The sequence below is a fragment of the Gavialis gangeticus genome, unplaced genomic scaffold (assembly GCF_001723915.1).
Source record: "Gavialis gangeticus isolate Ggan-Ray unplaced genomic scaffold, GavGan_comp1, whole genome shotgun sequence".
NCBI lineage: Eukaryota > Metazoa > Chordata > Crocodylia > Gavialidae > Gavialis > Gavialis gangeticus.
In genome coordinates this window covers 43,556,949-43,576,654 of record NW_017729025.1, presented here as the reverse complement: position 1 = coordinate 43,576,654, position 19,706 = coordinate 43,556,949, and the positions used below count along the sequence as shown (strand labels likewise).

Below are 19,706 nucleotides of genomic sequence, written 5' to 3'. Positions count from 1 at the left end.
GATTCTTTGACCACAGATGACCCCGCTCCACCCAAAGAGGACCCCCGCGATTAGACTCTATATGGACTAAGACACTTCCTTCAAACCACTTCCTCCACCATTGCAAACCATTGTAACGGGTTTGTGTGTATCTATCTCCTTTCTCTCTCAGCATCGCAAACCTCCTCCCTCCCCTTCCCTCTTCCCCCCATCCCCCACCCCCGGGCTTAGTTGGCTAACATTGTATCTCCTGTAACCTAGTTGTATTCCCCTCCTCACCCCCATCCCTCTATTGTTAGTCCCTCACTCGGGTGATCTGTATTTCCCTATCAGCTTTGTCATCTTTTTTTTGGATTCCCAATCCTAAACATTTACTAACAAAAGTCAATCTGCTATCAAAAGTTTGAAATGAGATAAAAATTTAAGCACCCAAATCCTTCTTTTGGTCTGCCTCTAACTCAATTCCTAGAATATTATCAGTATATTTTTTTCTTCCATCTCAAAGTACAAGATTTTTTTAAGTGTCATTTTCCAAGTTCAGGTTGTATTTTAATGATTACTCCTATGTTCTATCACCACTTAACAGTAAGTCCTCATTATCATCTGCTGCATTAATTCTAAGGAGAAATGTAAAATTCTAGAAAGACAGATTAAAACTACTAGCTGGTAAATATTTTTGCAAACTACAAAAGGAAAGGACTTTTCATTGATCCACTTCATCTTTCAGCCAGTCCAAAACTGCTTCCAACAGAAGTATTCCTTTAGTGCCAAGTTTAATTACATAAAGTTGCAAATAGGAAGTTTCCACTTCCATTGAAGGTGAAATACAGAGTGTTATGACAAATACCACTGTTATGTAATCAGATATTTTCTTGACTAGATTTATAGATACTTTAAAAATTAGCACAGAAGTCAGGTGTCTTACATAATAAAAGTGAATACTGGGCATCTTTAGTTTTGGTAGAATGTGCTGCCTTGGCACCCAGATTTTTCCAACTCAGCCAAAAGTCTGTGATTCTCTCCAGAATGGAAAGAGCCATTCGGATCTGCAAAACTGTTTATACTGCTCTGGATTGAGACGGAGAGCTATCCTCATTCTCTCTAATGAAGTTGAACCAGAATTTTCAATGTAAAAGTCTTCAAGTGATCCCAGGCTGTGGTGACCTCCTTTTCAAAAATAACATCACAATGAAATCTCCTAGTTGCTAGTGTCTGAATGCTATCATTGGCCTAGTTCAAAGACATTATAGAAAAATGTCTTCTTCCTTTCCAAAAATCAACTTGGCCAGTTATTTTGCAACACACATTGTGCTATTGAACATTACTATTTTTGAAAAGCAGAGTACAGAGAACTAGCTGAACAATGTGAGTGGGGAGAAGTTTGTGACTGGATAAAGTACAGCAAAACTGTTTTTTTGTTCTCTACTGCAGTATAGTCTTCAAGGTCTGCATTAGAAGCAAGTATAAATAGTTTTGAGACAGCACAAAGCAAGCTGCTAAGATCAGCTTGGCACTCATGAGAAAAAAATCATTGGTTTGCTGCAGTATAAAAATATATATTGCTTTATTTTATATAATGGTAAAAATGATGGCAGTTGGCCAGCAGCCTACCATGCATAAATCAGTGTGAAGTTTCAGGCTGAAGCCTTCAATTGTGTCAGAGACAAATGCAAAAGAACACAGTTTTTATACATTCACTTATTTTAGGAGACATTATTTTCATATAAATGTAGGTTCACTACTGAATGAAACAGCTCAAATTTGTGTTTTTATTAAACTTTAAGAAATGCATTAAGCTAGCTATATTATTTAGATATTAAATATTGACATATTTGTAATGATATATACCAGGTAAATCTTAATTTATTATTCTATAAGGGAGCAACTATACAGAACTGGAAGAAAGGATAGCTGGCTTTGCAAAAGACTTTATATTTTGTGCCTCAGTTTTGGAATATGCATATTTAGATGTTCATAAAGCATTTGAATACCTGTTGTGGTAGGCCTTTCTCTAACGATACATGCCACAAGACGTCACAGAATGGGATCCTGCAAAGTGATAAAGATGGGAACTCAAGGTCAGCTACTGAGCCCAGAGTTTAAGAGCTTTAGCAATCTGTCAAATGAACATTAGAGCAGTTCCCCTACTCCATGACCAACTCATAGTCTTAAAAATACAGAAAATGTTAATAATCACAATCAACACAAGAAAAAAGTGAAAGAACTAAGCCTTCCAGCGTCAATTAGGAAAGTATACAGGTTTTTAAATATGGGGTATCTATTTACACAATGTCCCTTTAAAAAACGTATATTGCATCTCCTTAAGATTCCACCATTCCCTGCTATGTATCCCACAACAGCCCAGGCCTGGACATCTTTAGGGAACATCCTAAGACCATTTTTTATTTAGGAAGGCTTTTAGCAGACAGGATTATGTTTTAGAACACTGGAGGGGGGATGTGATGTTTGTTATTTATTCCATACTGCTTTATGTTATCTATTTTTTTAAAATAAATTTACCTTATTTGTATTATAAGCCACAATTGGCCTTTTCTGGGGAGGCTGGTATATCAATCGATCAATAAAAAGATTCTATAACTGCACACAAAAACTGTGTTAGAAGATCATAAATATGGTGTAAAAAGCAAGTGCTTGAAAACTAAGAACAACTTTATGGTTGACCAATGTGTGCAACTTAACTTGACCCATGTGTGCAAGTGTTTCATGATGCACTATTTAACTTCATGATCGTGTACCAGACTCCACTCCAGACCACCTCTGGGTCCAAGTATCAGCCTCTAGTCTCCGTTTCCCTCCCCTCCCAACAACATTCTTGGTCCAGTGTCAGCTTTCTCCATCAACCTACCTGGGCCCACCAGTGTAGACAGTGGAGTCCTGGGATTATTACACATGCGTAGGATGGCAAGAGGTTGGAGTATTCTAGCACATTTGAACTAACCTTAATGATGTCATGACCCACTTCTGAAAGCTAAGCCTGTGCAGTGAGTTGTTTGATGAGTACCTACTTGTTTGTTTGGTAACCAGGGGAACTGCAGCAGTTAGGACCATTATGTTAATGAGTTATTATGAGTTGTTGGGTTAGTTTGATTTGTATGGTCCTAGCTGTAATTGAGTTTGATTGGCATTGATTAAGAAAGTAATGATCAGATCTGCACGTGATTGACAGGTGGCGTGGTTCAGACGTTATAAAGCCTGTCCAGTGGAGGGGCCGGGGTGGCTTTTGGGAATCATTGTTGGAGTTAGAGCTCATTGAGATCTGCTCTAGCTTGCCCTCTCTCCCTCTTTTGCCTGGTGTGTGTGTATGTGCAACTGATTTAGTATTCAGGTACTTGTGTTTGTGGAACCCATCGTTTATTGACTGTGGAGCGAGTGAGAACAGTGTGTGTGGGACAGTGTTCGGGAGCAATGACAGGAGGGTCCCGATCACCTGAACACTTGCCAGCCACTCAACTACTTCTGCACATCACATCAGTCAGGTAAAGTATCACCTACCCCTTTTCTGAGGTGCTCAGTACCCACCTGCGTATGAGGGAGCAGCATAGAAATTCTCAGGGGGGTGAGGCTGCAGAGCAGGCCTGCCCTGCTGGTCTGCTCTCTGGGGTGATAGTCGGCCCCCTCGGGTGACAGGCTGGCAGTGGGTTCTTAGCTGTTCTATAGTTTAACTATTTACTGTGCCTGTATACTGCTGTTTGGTTTTGTTGGTTCTTGTCTTAATAGACTTGTTAAACTTTACATCCTGTGGGGTTTTGCTTGGTACTTTGCACCTCTGGTCGGGGCCAGGCAGTAGGCCAATTTCTACAAGGTTTTAACTCTTTGGTGTCCCTCAAATCTAATGGGGAGGTTGGTAGTGTATAGAGGCTTAACAACCCTCAGGTGGGTGCCTGAAGTGGTCCACAGGTTTCTCAGCTTTATTGGGGTGTGCCTGCCTTCTCTTTTCCCTGCTCTTCACCAGAGGAGAACAGGAAAGAGTGTCTTAGCACCTGTATAGCACTCAGCACAACCTGGCACAACCCAGAGCTACAACTGTAGGGAAAGTTGTGCTCAGATCACAGGATTGAATCTGTGGGAAATGTAGCTCCTAATAACCAAAGGCTATATATAATAAAGGTCTCAAGCATTTGCTTAAGATACTTATATTCAACAGTTATTGCATAAAATGAAAAACAACAATTGAGGGAATAGGGACAAGTACTCAAGGCCATGAACGACGTGTGCCCCTGGTGGCTGGCGGGGCACAGAGGTGGCGGGAAGGTAGAGGCAGGAGTGTAGCAATGGTAAGCAGGAGCTCCCACAGAGGCCACTGACACTGTTGGCAGTGGAGGTGGGGTGAGGAGCGCTGACCAGATGCCACCGGCAGTGTCAGTAGTGGCCAGTGGGGATTGCTGACCATCTGCAGATGCTTCCAGCGGTGTCATAGTTTCATAGTTTCATAGATTTAGGGTCGGAAGGGACCTAGTAGATCTTCTAGCCCGACCCCCCGCCAGGGCGGGAGAACAACAAAACCCCAAAACAAGAAACGGGACTCAAATGAGTCCAGCCAGGTAGGCATCCAGCCTCTTCTTAAAGACCCCCAGGGTAGGGGCCAGCACCACTTCCCTTGGAAGTTGGTTCCAGCTCCTAGCCGCCCTAACTGTGAAGTAGTTTTTGCGGATGTCCAATCTATACCTCCTCTCCATCAACTTGTGCCCATTACTCCTTGTTATGCCAGCGGGCGCTAGGGGAAACAGCGTCTCCCCCAAACCCTTCTGGTCCCCCCTAGTGAGTTTATAGACGGTCACCAGGTCCCCCCTCAGCCTTCTCTTGTGGAGGCTGAATAGGTTCAGGTCCCGCAGTCTCTCACTGTAGGGTCTGCCCTGTTGTCCCCGGATCATGCGGGTGGCCCTCCTCTGGACCCTCTCCATGTTGTCCACATCCCTCTTGAAATGTGTCTTGGGGGGGTGGGGGGGAGGGAGGTGCAAATGGCGAGCACCCACTGTTGGCGGCACCTTTTTGTAGGAGGTACACTGTCATGCCCCTACACGTTGCCCCTGCCCAAGGCTCCTCCTCTTCACCACTGTGCTAGAGGCCAGATTACTGTGATAGTCTCTATGATTCTGTCTCCTTTCCTCACATGATAAATCTTAATTTTTTTGCTGCATTGTGGCATAGTTTGAACAGGAAGAACTGTGTTAAGTGAGTACCTCCAGCCAGAACAGTCTCTAAGCTTGTGACTAAGACATTCTCCTACAAAGGGGAGACTTAGGTTTAGCTCCCAGGGAAACCCATGTCTCCCATTTCAGGGACACTGCTCTAACTCAAGGCATTACATAGAAAGGTAGGCTCTAGCTACCACCACATAGGAAAAAAAGAGCCATGCTCTACTCTCAAAGATTAAACAAAAGTACCTGCCATCAGGAAAGGAGTCTGGATCCCAAATGACTGGAGATGCCTTTCTGCAGCTCAGAGTCAGAGAAAGGCAGGGTTTAATGCACCCACCTGTGCTCCTATCTCCTATTGGTTAGCATCTGGGCAGGTTCCTCTGGAGATGCCCACCTCCCCCTGTACATTGTGTATAAGTAGTCTTGGCACCTACCACAAGGTTCTGGACTCCACTCTGGAAGCCAGACATCTTCAAGTGAACCACTGTGCTATGCAAGTCCTTTACTGTTTCTATATCTAAAGTCTCTGCGGAGCACATGTAAGCCTGCTGATTTCCCAGAGGCCGATAACCTGACCAGATTTAAGTGGATTTTCAGAGAGGCACTCATGTCAACCTTCAGTTCCCTGCTTCAAGGCATGGGGCCAACAGACATATTCAAAGAACAAAAATGTTGTCTTCAGAATCTTGGTAGTGTAAACAAAGCATATTTTTCCCAATTTAATCTTCTGAAGCAGTTGGACTGTTCTAAATGATATTTCCCCATAAAAAGGTTAAGATATGGCAATACTTAAAAAAAAGGCAGCTGAAACAACTCAATAGTTTTACAATTGAAAGTTTCAGGTAAACTTAATACCACAAAGTACTACCCACTAGGTCTGTGCGAAGCAGCTAGTATTCACATCAGATTTGAATTTAGCCAATTTGGGGGACAGTGATTCAATTTGGCGATTTGAATCACTGTCCTGAATCAATTCAGCTAAATCTGATTCGGAGATTTGGCTGCTGCCAAATCGGCCAAATCTCTGAATTGGATAGGCCCATCCCCTGCCCACTCTCCTAGTACCAACAATGGCTGCCCCACCCAGCCCCAGCTCCAGCTCCCAACTCTTTAAAAAAAAAAAAAAGGTAAATAAAATGAAAACCCTGGGCTCACTGGCTCCTGCCAGGCAGGGGGTAGGGAGGACAGCAATCCCTATTGCCTACCACTGCCCCGTGCTTTGTGGGGGGGCTCTGCCATGAGCCCCCAGAATCCCCGGGGTCGGGCAGGGCAGCCCAGAGCTGGGGTCAAGCAGGGCAACCATGTGGGGGGGGGCTGAGAGAGTGGGTGCGAGTCAGAGATGGGGCCTAGTGGGGAACCCCCTATGGTCTCCTCCCCCTTCTCTCACCTTCTACTTACCAGCACGGAGTCCAGGTCCAGCTCCCTGCAGTAGCAAGTGGGGACTGCCCAAGTCTCCAGAGCTCTCTGAACTGATTCAGAGAGCCTCAGATTGATTCAGACCTTTTTATTGGTCTCCTGATTCAATTCAAATTCAGAGATTTGGCCACCAAAACAGGCCAAAACTCCTCTGAATTGGATCAGCACCCGAAGCTTTGTAGAGCCCTTCTACCCACCTTATCTGAATTATTAATCACAATTTAAACAAAGCAAAGCAAACAAAAAATTGTCAAAAACATTTCAGTCACAAAGGGTTGTCATCAGTAATCCCTCGATTCAAGGATGATCTCTACTACAGCTCATTGATAGATCCCAAGAGGACTTATGAGTTCAACCCTCCCATCCATTCAATATTGAAAATCAATTCTGAAAGGAAGGTGGTCCTTAATGAGAATCAAGATGAGTAATCCAAAAAGGGAGAATAGAGTTGGGGTGATAACGCATCCTTTCTTGACCTCAGTTTGGATGACAAACAGATTTGTCTCTAATCCAATACATAAGATGGTCACAGTCTAGTCATGAAGAAGCCTCAGGGCTTTAATGTACTTTTCAGGACATCCAAGTTTTGGCCAGTACTTTCCAAAAGCCTTCACCATTGATGGAGTCAAAGGCCTTAGTGAGGTGAATGAAGGCCATATACAGGTCCTGATGTTGTTCCTGACACTTTTCTTGGACCTGGCAGGCAACAAAGATTAATGTCAGTTTCCCCACAGAATAGAATGAAACCAAACTGAGATTCTGGCAGGACTTCCTCAGCAAGAGGTAGAAGATGGTTCAAGAGTATGTGCACAACAATTTTCCCTTCTGTAGAAAGGAGGGTGAAACCTCAATAGTTCCCACACACAGACTTACCTCCTTTCTTGAAGATAGTCACAATGTTGGCACTCCTCAGGTCCCCCAGGATCACTTCACTGTTACAAAATCATAAAATAAATTCATAGAGTCTCAGTACCATTTTCTCACTGCCAGTCTTGTAGATTTCAGCAGGTATGCCATCCAGTTTTTGGGTTCCTAGATGGCATACCAGACTTCTGGGATAGGAAGGTTGGTGAGGGATCTCCTTCAAGGGTGCTGTGGGGATGGACTCAATGGTGGTATCTGCTATGGTCAACTCACAGTTCAGGAGTGCTCTGATGGATAGAAAAATAGTATTTAGAGGTTTTCTTTTGGGAACTGACTTGTAGGTAAAATAAATATGCATTAAAACAATGGCCCAGGGCAATGGCAAGAGTTAATTGATTTCTAAAAAGCCTGTTTGTAACAAAGTTTCCTCAAGGCCAACTGTATCTGACACAGGCTAGCAGCAAACCAACACACAGGATGGGAAATTGAAGACATGTACCACACTGTCCCATAACATGAGATAATGGACTCTGCAGCTTTGGCACCAGGTCACAGTTCCCATGTGCAGAGAGTCCTTGGGATTTCCAGTTTTGGTTAATGGACTAAATTAGGAGGACACCAGAAAGAGCCCAATTAAGATGGGTGCATGTGAGGGGTTTGTGAAACAAGGGATTAGCTGACAGGACAGAACATGGACAGTATGACTACCTTAGAGAGCTCAATCAGCAATGCCCAAAGATAAAGAGAGTCAGATGAAAGAAAGAATGCAAAAAGAGTCATGTTAGAGCAGCAAAGGGTCCACAAGAGGCCATTAGGGACAGAGGACATACCACAAGTCCATTTTACTCACCCCACTGGGGGATGGGAAGGGAGCATGGGCCTCCAGGCTGCTGACATCTGACATTCAAGAGAGAATCTCAGAGGAATTTCATAAATTTCATAGACGTTAGGGCTGGAAGCGACCTCAGAAGATCATCGAGTCCAGCCCCCTGCCCAAAGGGCAGGAAGTCAGCTGGGGTCATAGGATCCCAACAAGATAAGCATCTAATTTACTCTTGAATTTGTTCAATGTAGGTGCTTGAACCACCTCCAATAGCAGGGTATTCCAGACCTTGGAGGCTCGGACATTAAAGAAATTCTTCCTTGTGTCCAGCCTGAAACAGTCTGGCAGTAGTTTATGACTGTTCGACCTCATCATCCCTTGGGGCGCTCTGGTGAACAAACGTTCCCCCAGGTACTGGTGGTCACCCCCAATAAACTTACAGGTGACCACCAGATCACCCCTGAGCCTGCACTTTTCCAGGCTAAAGAGCCCCATAGCTCTCAGCCTGTCGTCGTAAGGTCTGTTTTCCTGACCTCTGATCATGCACATGGCTCTTCTCTGGACTCTTTCAAGCTTCTCCACATCCTCTTTGAATTGTAGAGCCCAAAACTGGACCCAAGGCCACAATTGGGCATTTTCGCCAAGAGATGATCATGGGATACCAAATCGACAGCTTTTTTGAAGTCAAGATATATGACATCAATCTCTTCTCCCTTGTCCAGGTGATAGGTCACCTGGGATGCTTGGATACTGGCCAGATGTTCACAGAGATGAGGAACCCTAGGACTGGTAGATACAGAATTGTATCATTATTCTTATCTGCGATCACGGTGTATCCATAAAATTTGTCTGTTATCAAATGGAGAGGCCGTGGTCAGTCTGAGTTTGGGTCCACCTAGAACATGGTATCTGGGTCATAAATCCAATGCCAACAATTGATGACTCCACCAGGACAGTGACGGACTCAAGGATTGGGACCAGGTCCAGTGCCAACAATTGGTGACTGGGTCCCTGGGACTGCGACTTAAGGGCAGTAACCTGGCTAATCAGGGAATTTGCTGACACAGAGTGAACCTCTCTAGAGGGGTCAGACAAATCCCATAGTGGGGTAAGGCTATAAAGCTATGGGTGGAGACCTGTTTGTAAGGTGAAGCCATTCGGTAGTTCCAACTAGGCTTGTAAGCTAAATAACCATGTTTGTGTCAGAGTCTTTTGTGCGGGAGGTTATTTGTTGCACTGCTGACCAAGGGGGTGGTTGTTTGTCTGGGTCAGAAAGAGTAGTGTACATGGGTATAGGTATGTTGGTGGAAGGGGCAGCAACTATAAGGAAGACAGGGTCACGACCTGATCTTGGAGTATGTCTGAGGTTCATGGTTTGGCCAAGGGTATGTGCAGTGGTCCACTTCGGAAGCCAGGAACAGAGAAAACTGATCTCTGCTGGGGGAATGTGTGAATCTGCAGGGAAAGAGTCCCGGGGCTGAGGCATTTGTAAGCAAGGCTGCTTCTGCAAAAGGAGAGGGTTGCTTTGTATGGATTATTAATGGCATGGTTATAGAGCAGTGTTGTATGTTTGCTCTGGAGACTGTAATTTGGAAGTTACAGGTGCACCCTATGGCAAGCCAGAATTATCCAGGAAATGCAGCTTCAGGGAGCTTGGACACAGTTAAAGGAAGAGCAGCAAAGGTCCAGCCCCAACCTGACACTGGGGACAGATGTGAAACAGATACCTTGTGATCCTGTGTGTCCCTCAAACTAGACAGTGCCCCAGAAATTTGATTTTTGGAGGCATCTGATAATCATAGAAGGCTAGGAGGGGGCACAAGTAATGTTACTGGACACCAGCATATTCTTTTTGCTGCTTTGGTTTATTATGCTAGCATACCTTTGTGTTGCAAGGCAGTAGCAGAGGAATTTGTGCATTGGTATTGGAGGTGAGGGATGACTTTGCTCTCCCTTCTGCAAGAATAGCAAGGCAGATTCTAGAAGGGAAAAGTGTTAAGTTTCTTTAGGCAGGAAGGCATTTACAAACACTCACAGTGCAGCTGTGTAAACAAGGAGTCAGTGCCGAGAAGCTAGTCTGAAGCAGAGTAAGAAAAACAAAAAACAAAAAAACAAACAAAACAAGACACCACGGGTCTTATCAAAGGTGCCTTTAAAATTAAATTAAATAAAAAAATTAAAAAAAAAACAGACGCATGGTTTTGAAGTTCATTTTAGGACTGGATGCTTTCCCAAAAGATTGTGTGTGGTTTGTTGACTGGATGGAGGAGGACAGTAGCTTTGCTGTCAAAGAGACGAGACAGAACTTTGCTGGATTGCTCTGCAGAAAGCAAGGCCAGAAGGGGCCACTGACAAGCACAGACTGTGATGCCTGCAGGCAAGGAAGAATATACTTAAAGCAGTGCCAGAGTTAAAAGATCTGTCAAGGGAAAGAAAGGCTGAAAGTTAAAGGAGACCCAGACAGTGAGTGTTAAAACCCAGAAGAGAGTATGGGGACTTCAGAGAACTGCTAGAGAGAGAGAGAGAGAGAGAGAGAGAGAGATCTATGAAAGGACTTGAGAGAACAGACCCACAAAGTCCAAAAAAGGGACTGAGACTGGGGGCCAAATAGCAGAGCCCAGCCAAAGGTCATGAAAGCATGAAAAGCCAGGGACTCAGTCTGAAAGGTGTGAGTCAGAGACAGTGACTTGTGGCCCAGGAGGGGGCAGAAGAAAGTGGGACCAGAGGTTCAGAGTGGAGGAGAAACAGAGAGAGATCTTCCAGCCCAAGAGGGGCCAAGTATCAGTGTGGCCAGAGAGCCAGAGGTCTGAAGCCCAGGAAACTCAAGTGTTAGCAGGGCCAGATCTCATTGGCCCAGGAGCAGGGCCACAACTCAGACAGGGGTCAAAGTCCAGGGGACACAGCTGGAGACCAAAGGGGTTCAAGAGTCCATAGCCCAAAAGGGGTCCAGAGGAGCCCTGAAAGACCAAGGGGTCTGGCAATCCAGAGGCAGGGCCCTAGAGAGGTCAAAGAGACCACTGCTAAGACTGCCAGAGCTGGGAGCCTGAGATCTTAACTAGTCTGAGGAGGAGCCAAGAAGCCCAAAAGTGAGAGACTTTGCCCATGACGCATGAAGATGACCAGGGCAAAAGAGCCTGAAGTTTGTTCTTCAGTAAGCCCTGAAAACTACACTCTCCAGGGACTGGCTAAATGTGGTGGAGCTACTCATGGCAAAGTAGTCTCTACAAGATGCCACATGTCTGCTCAGAGAAGGGGGGGCTGGACTCAATGATCTTTTGAGGTCCCTTCCAGCCCTTAATTTTCTATGACTCTATGTTGCCACCCCAGAGAAACGCAAGTATATGGCACCTGAAAACCCTGTCTCTCACCACCTTGTGGGTCACCATTTGAGAGAAGGCTTGGGGGAGCATACCCCAACAGAAAACCCCTTGATGGAAGCCAAGGAAAGATGTGTGGCAGGGCACACATTGGAGCACCTGTCACTGAAAAGAAAGGACTATTAAAAAAGCAGCATCTACAAGGATCAAGAAGAGGAATCTCTGGATGAGCTGCAGCATGACAAGGGCCAGGGCCCATTGTAAGCAAAGCCAGCCTCAGTGTCAAAAGTGATTCCATAACATAAGCTAATGAAGTGGGTTGAGCCCCTTCCTTTTTTCTCTTTGTGTTTTGCAGGATGTGGACCAGCACTGAAGCATCAAGAAGTTTGCTTGGTACAGAGATAAAAGTATGGTTTGGAATTGTCTGGCTGTGTTTGTGCAATGCTATTGATGTAAGTCGGGGGTGGGAAAAAATGGCAGATCTGGCTGGCAGCTGGACTCTATTTCCCAGCAGCCCCTGCCTGTGTGGCTGGAGCCAGTTTTCATGGAGACCCCAGCAGCAGCCACACTGTGATACCATGAGGCTGGACTTTCCATGGAGACCGGCCCCAGCAGCACTGGCAGGGTGCATGGCAGGACATAGAGCTGCTCCAGAGCCCAGCTGGGATCTTGCACCAGCGACAACATGGTCTAGAGCTGTGGCAGACCCACGATCTGCAGCCTGTATGGCCTGGGCAGAGCCATGCAGGGTACAGATCATGGCTCTGCCTCAGCTCCAGACCATGCTGTTACTGCTGCAAGATCCTAGCCAGGCTTTCGAACAGCTCCATGCCCTGCCAGGAGGGGCACTGCTGGGAGAGAAGCTTGAGAGGGCATATAGCTACTCAGAATTCTCCATAGCACCCAATAGCCACCCCTCCTAGTGTCACCACCGCTGCCCACCTTGCACAGGTGATGGCAGCTGAGCCCATGCCGCTCCCACCTGTAGTGCAGTCCCCCCTCAGCCAGAGGCTGGTACCACTGCTGCCTGGCAGTGCTGTTGGGGCTGGTCTCAAGAGAAACCCTGGCCCCACTCTATCATTGTGGATGTTGCTGGGTTCTCCATGGAAACTGGCCCCAGCTACATGTGCAGGGGCTGCTGGGAAATGGAGTCCACTGCTGGCCAGATCCAGTCCCTGGGTTAGACTTCACCTGCCCCTACTGTAAGTGGTTGTGATATTAATTATGCTAAACAATGAAATAAGCAGAACTTCTTGATATGCTATGGAATACCTCCAGAGTGGCTACAGAAAATGGTGCATCATGTGGATCATGGTCTCTGGAGCTTCAAAAAGTTCAGCCATGCTGAAGATCAAGAAGGCTGGATTAACAATTTGTTTTCAGTGCCATCCTTTTGCTGGTTTTCTTTTGTTTGTTTTGGTTTGCTTGTGCTAGGTATTTAAGCTTCTTATAGTAGAACTAGTAATACAATGTAGCTCCATTAAATTAACAGAATTTGTGCAACAAGTAGTAAAATGGCAGGATCCCAATGGAAACCAGACGTGCTGTTTGCCCAGGAAGGGCCTCGCCCTTGGCATTGCTATGGGTTCTTACAGAATGGAGGGGCACTGGTGGTGCTACAATGGCACCAAGCCATCATCATGAGCAATCTGGTTGTGATGACAAGGAAAGCATTACCTACTGTATAGGAGGGGTAAAAATGCCAGAAACATGTCTGGTCCCCAAACATTTTAACCATAAGATATTTATCTGATCTAAACAGCCAAACTGACAATCAGATAATGTGCTGATTGCTGAGGGGAATGCTACCTGAAAAACTGTATAAGAGGTTTAATAAGCATCTTGGGCTGTAGATTCCCCAGCCACAATATGGGAAACCTGTTTAAATCCAACTGGATAAAACTCAGTTGCTGAGTTAGGGAATGCTGAGGCAAGACACCAAATCTGAGGGTGTATGAGTGACATTTGAAATATGGTTGAGGGTTCGTCACAATGTCCAGCCTATTAGAGTCCCTAATCATGAATGCCACCATACTTTCCCCAAGATGACTGGTGGAGGTCCTCCCCACAAATCTCATGAACATTCCAGGTAATTCACTTGATTATGCTCCATTTATGATGAAGATGTGCATCTTTAAAGGAGGATATTGATGGCTATAAAGTGGTATTTAGAGGTTTGCTTTTGAGAATTGGCTTGTAGGTAAAGTAGATATGCATTAGAACAATGGTCCAGGGCAATGGCAAGGGTTACTTGATTTCTAAAAAGCCTGTTTGCAACAAAAAGTATCCTCAAGGCCCTCTGTGTCTGACACAGGCAAACGCCAAGCAGACACACAGGCTGGGAAATGGAAGACATTTACCACACTGTTCCATAACGTGAAATAAGGGACTCCGCAGCACTGGCACCAGGTCACAGTGCCCAAGTCCAGAGCCCTTGGGAGTTCAGGTTTTGGTAGATGAACCAAATTAGTCATCATAAAATGGCTCTGTGAATGGACTGTTTCTAATATATGTATGTATAAAAGAAACTCACAAGTAAGAGAACATTATCTAGGCAAATTCTGAGACCTGAGTTTAAATCTATCCTTCACTATAAAACTTCCTATGTGACCTTTACCAAACCATTTAATCTCCCCGAGTCTCAGTCCCTCATCTGTAAAATAGGAACAATAGTGCTTCCGTTGCAGAAGTATTAATACTGAGTATTAACAAATACAATTTAAAAACAGCTTAGAGTTGGAATATACAGTGTAAGATGTTTGCAGTAAACTGTCTGTTAGCTGCACACAGAATGAAAAGAGAGAGAGAGAATTTGAGGAAGTAAACTGGAAATAAATGACAGTCTGTTCACGCTTGTTCTATGAGCAATAGAAGCTAAATTCCTAGAACAGATTACATGCTCTGCCAGAAAGACAGGATGCTATGATACTATGGTGAAAGAGACACAGAAGTACCTAAAATAATAGAAACAAGTATTCCTCTCACAGTTCTCGCTCCTTTCCACTCTGATTTTTCTTGCTCCAGTTCTTTTCAGTGTATACATGCAGTCCCACTATATGAACTGGTCAGATGATACAGATTCAAATACCAGCAACATGCAAATGACATATGCAGATGGGTGCCTATAGATGTGCAATGAGACTGCTCCGATATGCTATAATTACAGTGCGTCGGAGCAGACTTGATTAATCAAGTCTGCTGGAGCTTGGTATTTACCACACTCCAGTTGACTCCAGCATCATGTGTATCAATGTCCTCACACTGAAAATGGTGGCGGAGGCACTTATAACTAAAGCTTACTCAATAAGCTTTACTTTAAAATGCCCCCACACCGCCATTTTTCAGCTTGGGGATGGCGATACATGGGATGCTCCAGGTGATAAAGCATGCCCCCCCACACTCCCAAAGAATCTGTATAAACAAACATGGTTCTCAGTTTTCTTTATCACATGCAATTACACAACTACATCAGGACATCCCATTAGTTCAAAGAAATTGGTTCATAAATAAAGAGAAAAAAAAACTTGTGAAATTGAACCGCAGCACATCAGATCAGTGAAGGTGAACTACTGCCCCTGCACTGACTGTTCATTGGATAAAATGAATGCAGAGCAATGGAGAATTTTCTGTTCCATTGAGAGGAAGGGTCCAGGGTAGAAACCAAAGCTCTCCCCTTTCCAGAGTAGCAATGATCTTAAAGAGCCACACTTACCAGCTTGCCCCACAGATTTCTCTCACTTGGCTGCCCTGGAGAGGAGAAGCAAACAGGATCTAATTAATGCCTAACCTGTGCCAAGATTGCCATTGCTATTCTCCCTGGGAACATGAAGGAATAAATGACAGATATTCACATTGCTTTTTGTCCTAGTGGTTGGCATTCAGTTACATCAGTACTGAGCACAGGAAAAGAACATATATGTTGAATAATGCACACTGACAAGCACACCACACTTCACTGAGGCATTTGCAAATACAGTCCTTTGACAGTGCAAACATGCCTACTGACTCAGAATAAGCCACAACATTAATTTGAATACACCCGGCTACAGTGCTACTATCAAATAATAACCATTATGAAGAAAAATATCTACAGTGCTCCAAGATCTTGCCTCATGTACCCATGCTTTGTTGAGCAAAAGATAGGGCAGGGTGGCATCTTAAGATTAACCAGTTCAGAAGGGACTAAGCTTTCATAAGTAAAACCTACTTCACCAGATACTATGAAAGGACTGGCAGAAGGAAAGCAGAGAGACCAAGATCCAGTCAAGCCACTCTCTCTTTCAGCAGTGCTCCCTGTCCTTGTCCCTTTCCCTTCTATATAAAACCCTTTCCTTCTGTCAGGCATTTCATAGTGTCTGACAAAGTAGGTGGTTGCCTATGAAAACTCATGCCTTTCTGAACCAGTCAGTTTCTAAGGTTCCACCCTGTCCTACCTTCTGCCTGACCTCAGAGTAACATGGCTTATCACCCCAATGTTGAATTGCAATTAGTGGAAATTAAAAAATCCAAAATCCACAGAAAACCAGGAAGAGCAGAAAACAGGAAAAAAGCCTCTGAAGCAGGCATAAGGGACACTACTTTGCATGAAATGCAGAATATAAAGAAGGAATAATGAAGTAACAATAATTATTTTATATCTAAAGGGAAATATAAGTACAGAAGCAGATTTATAGATAATGCCAGAAAAACCTGTGTGATTCTCTGAATTGACACCACCTTGTAACACAAAACAGAGGACTTCCTAAAATTGATTCATGTTTGAATTCCAGCACCTTCTGTAGATACCTGAAGGCAGACTTACTTATCTAATGACACTTGGCGACCGTCCCAAACCCGGGTAAAATTAGGAGCATTAAGAATGGACTAGTTGCTCATTCTGGTGAAAGAAACTGATGACTACAAAGAGGGGCAACTTGAAGTTGGAGGGAAAGCTGTATGTGGCATACAGATGACGACAGACTACAGCCAAAGCTGAAGTGGCACTGAGACCTGTAACTTCAGCCCTGAAGCAATAAAATTCACAGGACTCAGCTGCTTGAATATGTGCATGTTGAATGAAATGTGTAGGTGCACTCACTTTATTACTTAGATGAAAAGTTGTAGATTAGAAGTACTAGAAAAGTATCTGAGGCGGATTCAGAAAGGGTGCAGTGGCACAGATGCACCCGCCTCTCAATCAGCGCCGCTACAGAAGCAGAAGCCAGGGACTTCTTTTAAGTCCCCAAATCAGGTAAAAATCCTTCCCCCACCCCATGTTCCCCATCCACACTCAGTGGCACCTCTCTCCACTGCTGTCTCTAGCCAAGCCTGGTTCCATGTGCAGCCCAGCTGGAGCAGGGCAGGAGCAGCTACCCCTTGTCAGTTGGGTACAGCGGTAGTGGTGTGGGGGGAGGAGGGGAATGGCAGGGGAGAGAAAGGGATGTGATGCTGGGCGTGGAGGAGAGGGGAGGGGCAGCAAAAATTATTACTTGATTGAAAGAGTTAAAAAAAAAAGAAAAGAAAAGAAAAGAAAAGGAGAGAGAGACTCCAGCTGCTGCTCCTGTGGCATGGACTGCCCACCCTGATATAGTGATGGAGTCTGGAAACAGGGGGTTCAGCATCTCCAGTGCAGGTTGCTATTCCTCAACCTTTTTTTTCCTGTTTTTTAAACAAGATCCTGGATCTTCCGATGAATATTAGATCTAGTAGACAAGAATAAATATGACAATAATTGAAAAGACCACCATTTTAAACTCAGGCAAAGCAGAAAATATACATACCTAAAAGAGTAGCTTTATTTCTATCCAAGAATGCCACCAAAGCACTAATAAAATTGAACCCAGGAAAGGAAAATTAGAGTTGCATGTTTTTCTACTCCATACACAAAGATTACAAGCATTTAATAATACTGTGCAGCAGATGAGAAGAAAGGTTTTGCAATGCAATTTAAGATACTCTAAACAATATACCAAGGCATAACAATGTCACATCAGTAGTAGATTTAATTACTAAAGTAGGAACAAATAATACCAATATTCCTTTTCCATTACAAAAAAGAAAGAATTACAAAAACAAACAAAAAACACCATATGGCCAAATTATGTAAAACAGCTTAGCTGTTAGAAGGATGACTTTTCCACAGAACGATATACATAGAGACACATGGGCATTACACAATGGAACTATAGAAAATAGATGCATTATATCATGATCGGAGGAAGATGGATTGAATCGCTGAAAAATGCAAGTTCATTCAGTGGGGGCAAATATAGAGAATAACCAAAACCTCGTAATAGAAATTATCAACATAGAACAAAATTTGCAAGAAGAGAAGAAAACCCATATGAAATTAGCAAGCTAAATAACTAAACCTTCATGGATATTTAGCATAGCTTAAATACTAGATACAAATAATTAGGAAAATGGAAATGGAGGAAAACTGGAAGACATCAGCATGTGATGTCAAATCATTTAAATTATTCTAGGATTTGCAAAAAAGAAAGGCTTAAGCAAACAGATCTTAATGAGCCAAGAGTCAAAGTGAAAATAGCAGAAAAAGAAAAAGAAAGGACTAGGGAAAGTATCACAAGTAGTTACAACTGAAAAGGCAAAGAAGGAAGCAAAACCATGCAAGATAAGAGAGAATGAATATACACCAAAACAATTGGCTAAATCATGAAAAATCTGACAGGCAACCAATCATTATCAGTCAAGAAAGAGTAGAGATATGCTAACAAGCAAGGATGAAAAACTAAGTTGGGAGGAGGACATTCAAGAGATTCGTAATACACCATAATGTAGTTGTACAACTACAAACATTGAGGAACTCACAACAATCCCGTCAAACATTAAACATCAAGGACAAAACAATTTGTTCTACGGGAAATTAAGCTAAAGGACTAACGAACAGGAAATCTCTTGCTGTAGACAACTGTGGCAAGGTGGGGCTCCCCACCAAGCCACAGTGCTAGGTTCCCCACTCGTCTTTGGGCACACTCCCCACCTGACTCACCTGCGGTGCCTTGTTATTAATTGATTAACGATCTTAATTAGGCGGAAGGCTGCCCATTTAGTGCCCCAATGTCAGGGGGTGCTATCTGCAGCTCTGTACCTCCCCTACACCACAGCCCATGCTTCACAGATGGCATTCAGATATTACAGTGCTCCCAGCCAATCGCTGGACCAAGCTTAGGCTGCACCGTCAGGCCACAGTCACACACAACTTCATACCGCCCTCCTCTCACTAGGGCCTCTCTCACTCCACCCTCTCTCACAGGGTCTCTTTCATACACCCATGAGTCATTCTGCCTTGCTCCCTCTTGAAGCGGGCTCCTTAGGCCATAGGCTTAGCTAGTACATCCCTTGGGTGGCAGATGTACCATCTTTTGGGACTCTCCCATGACCCTCACCGGGGTAGTGGCCAGCCAGTTACCTGACTGGGTTTAAGCTTACTCTGGCCCTTCCGGGGGCAACTCAATACATACAAACACACTGGGCACTCTGCCCTCTGGTTCTTCTTCCCCACACTGGTGTCCTCATCTCTGCCCCCTCACTGGGGCTACTCCTCACCAGGGCATTCTTATCCAGCACCACAACCCGTGCTCCAGGGTCTCACAGGGGACTCTTACTCCCCCACCTGGAGCAGCATGTCAATGTGCTATGTTCTTCCCCACTTCACTCAGGCTACTCAACTCTGCCCCCTTCGCTCAGGGCTCCACACCGCCCCCTCCACACAGGGCCATGGGGCTTCCCTTCTTGGTGGGCTCAGGTAGCCACAGCCATGCCTGGCCCCCATTCTCCCTCCTCAGGATCTTGCATCCCACACAGGGCTCAGATGGCCACGCCGTGCCTGGCCCCCACTCTCCCTCCTTGGGGTCTTTCAAGGTCTTGCGCCCCACAGGGCTCAGGTGGCTGCAGATGTGCCTGGCCCCCAACCCTCTCTCATAGTTTCATAGTTTCATAGTTTCATAGATTTAGGGTCGGAAGGGACCTAGTAGATCTTCTAGCCCAACCCCCCGCCAGGGCGGGAAAACAACAAAACCCCAAAACAAAAAACGGGACTCAAATGAGTCCAGCCAGATAGGCATCCAGCCTCTTCTTAAAGACCCCCAGGGTAGGGGCCAGCACCACTTCCCTTGGAAGTTGGTTCCAGCTCCTAGCCGCCCTAAC

General features: G+C 44.8%; 1 long non-coding RNA gene across 1 annotated transcript in view; it reads right to left on the bottom strand.

The window, feature by feature from the left end:
• Window positions 1-6,658: 6,658 nt before the first annotated feature.
• LOC109299451 overlaps window positions 6,659-19,706 on the bottom strand; it is a 13,567-nt gene continuing 519 nt past the window's right edge. Inside the window, exons 2-3 of the long non-coding RNA XR_002097854.1 lie at window positions 7,428-7,705; window positions 6,659-7,250 (exon numbers count right to left, since the gene is read on the bottom strand). This is a non-coding gene — a long non-coding RNA (uncharacterized LOC109299451). The remainder of the gene's footprint in view (window positions 7,251-7,427; window positions 7,706-19,706) is intronic.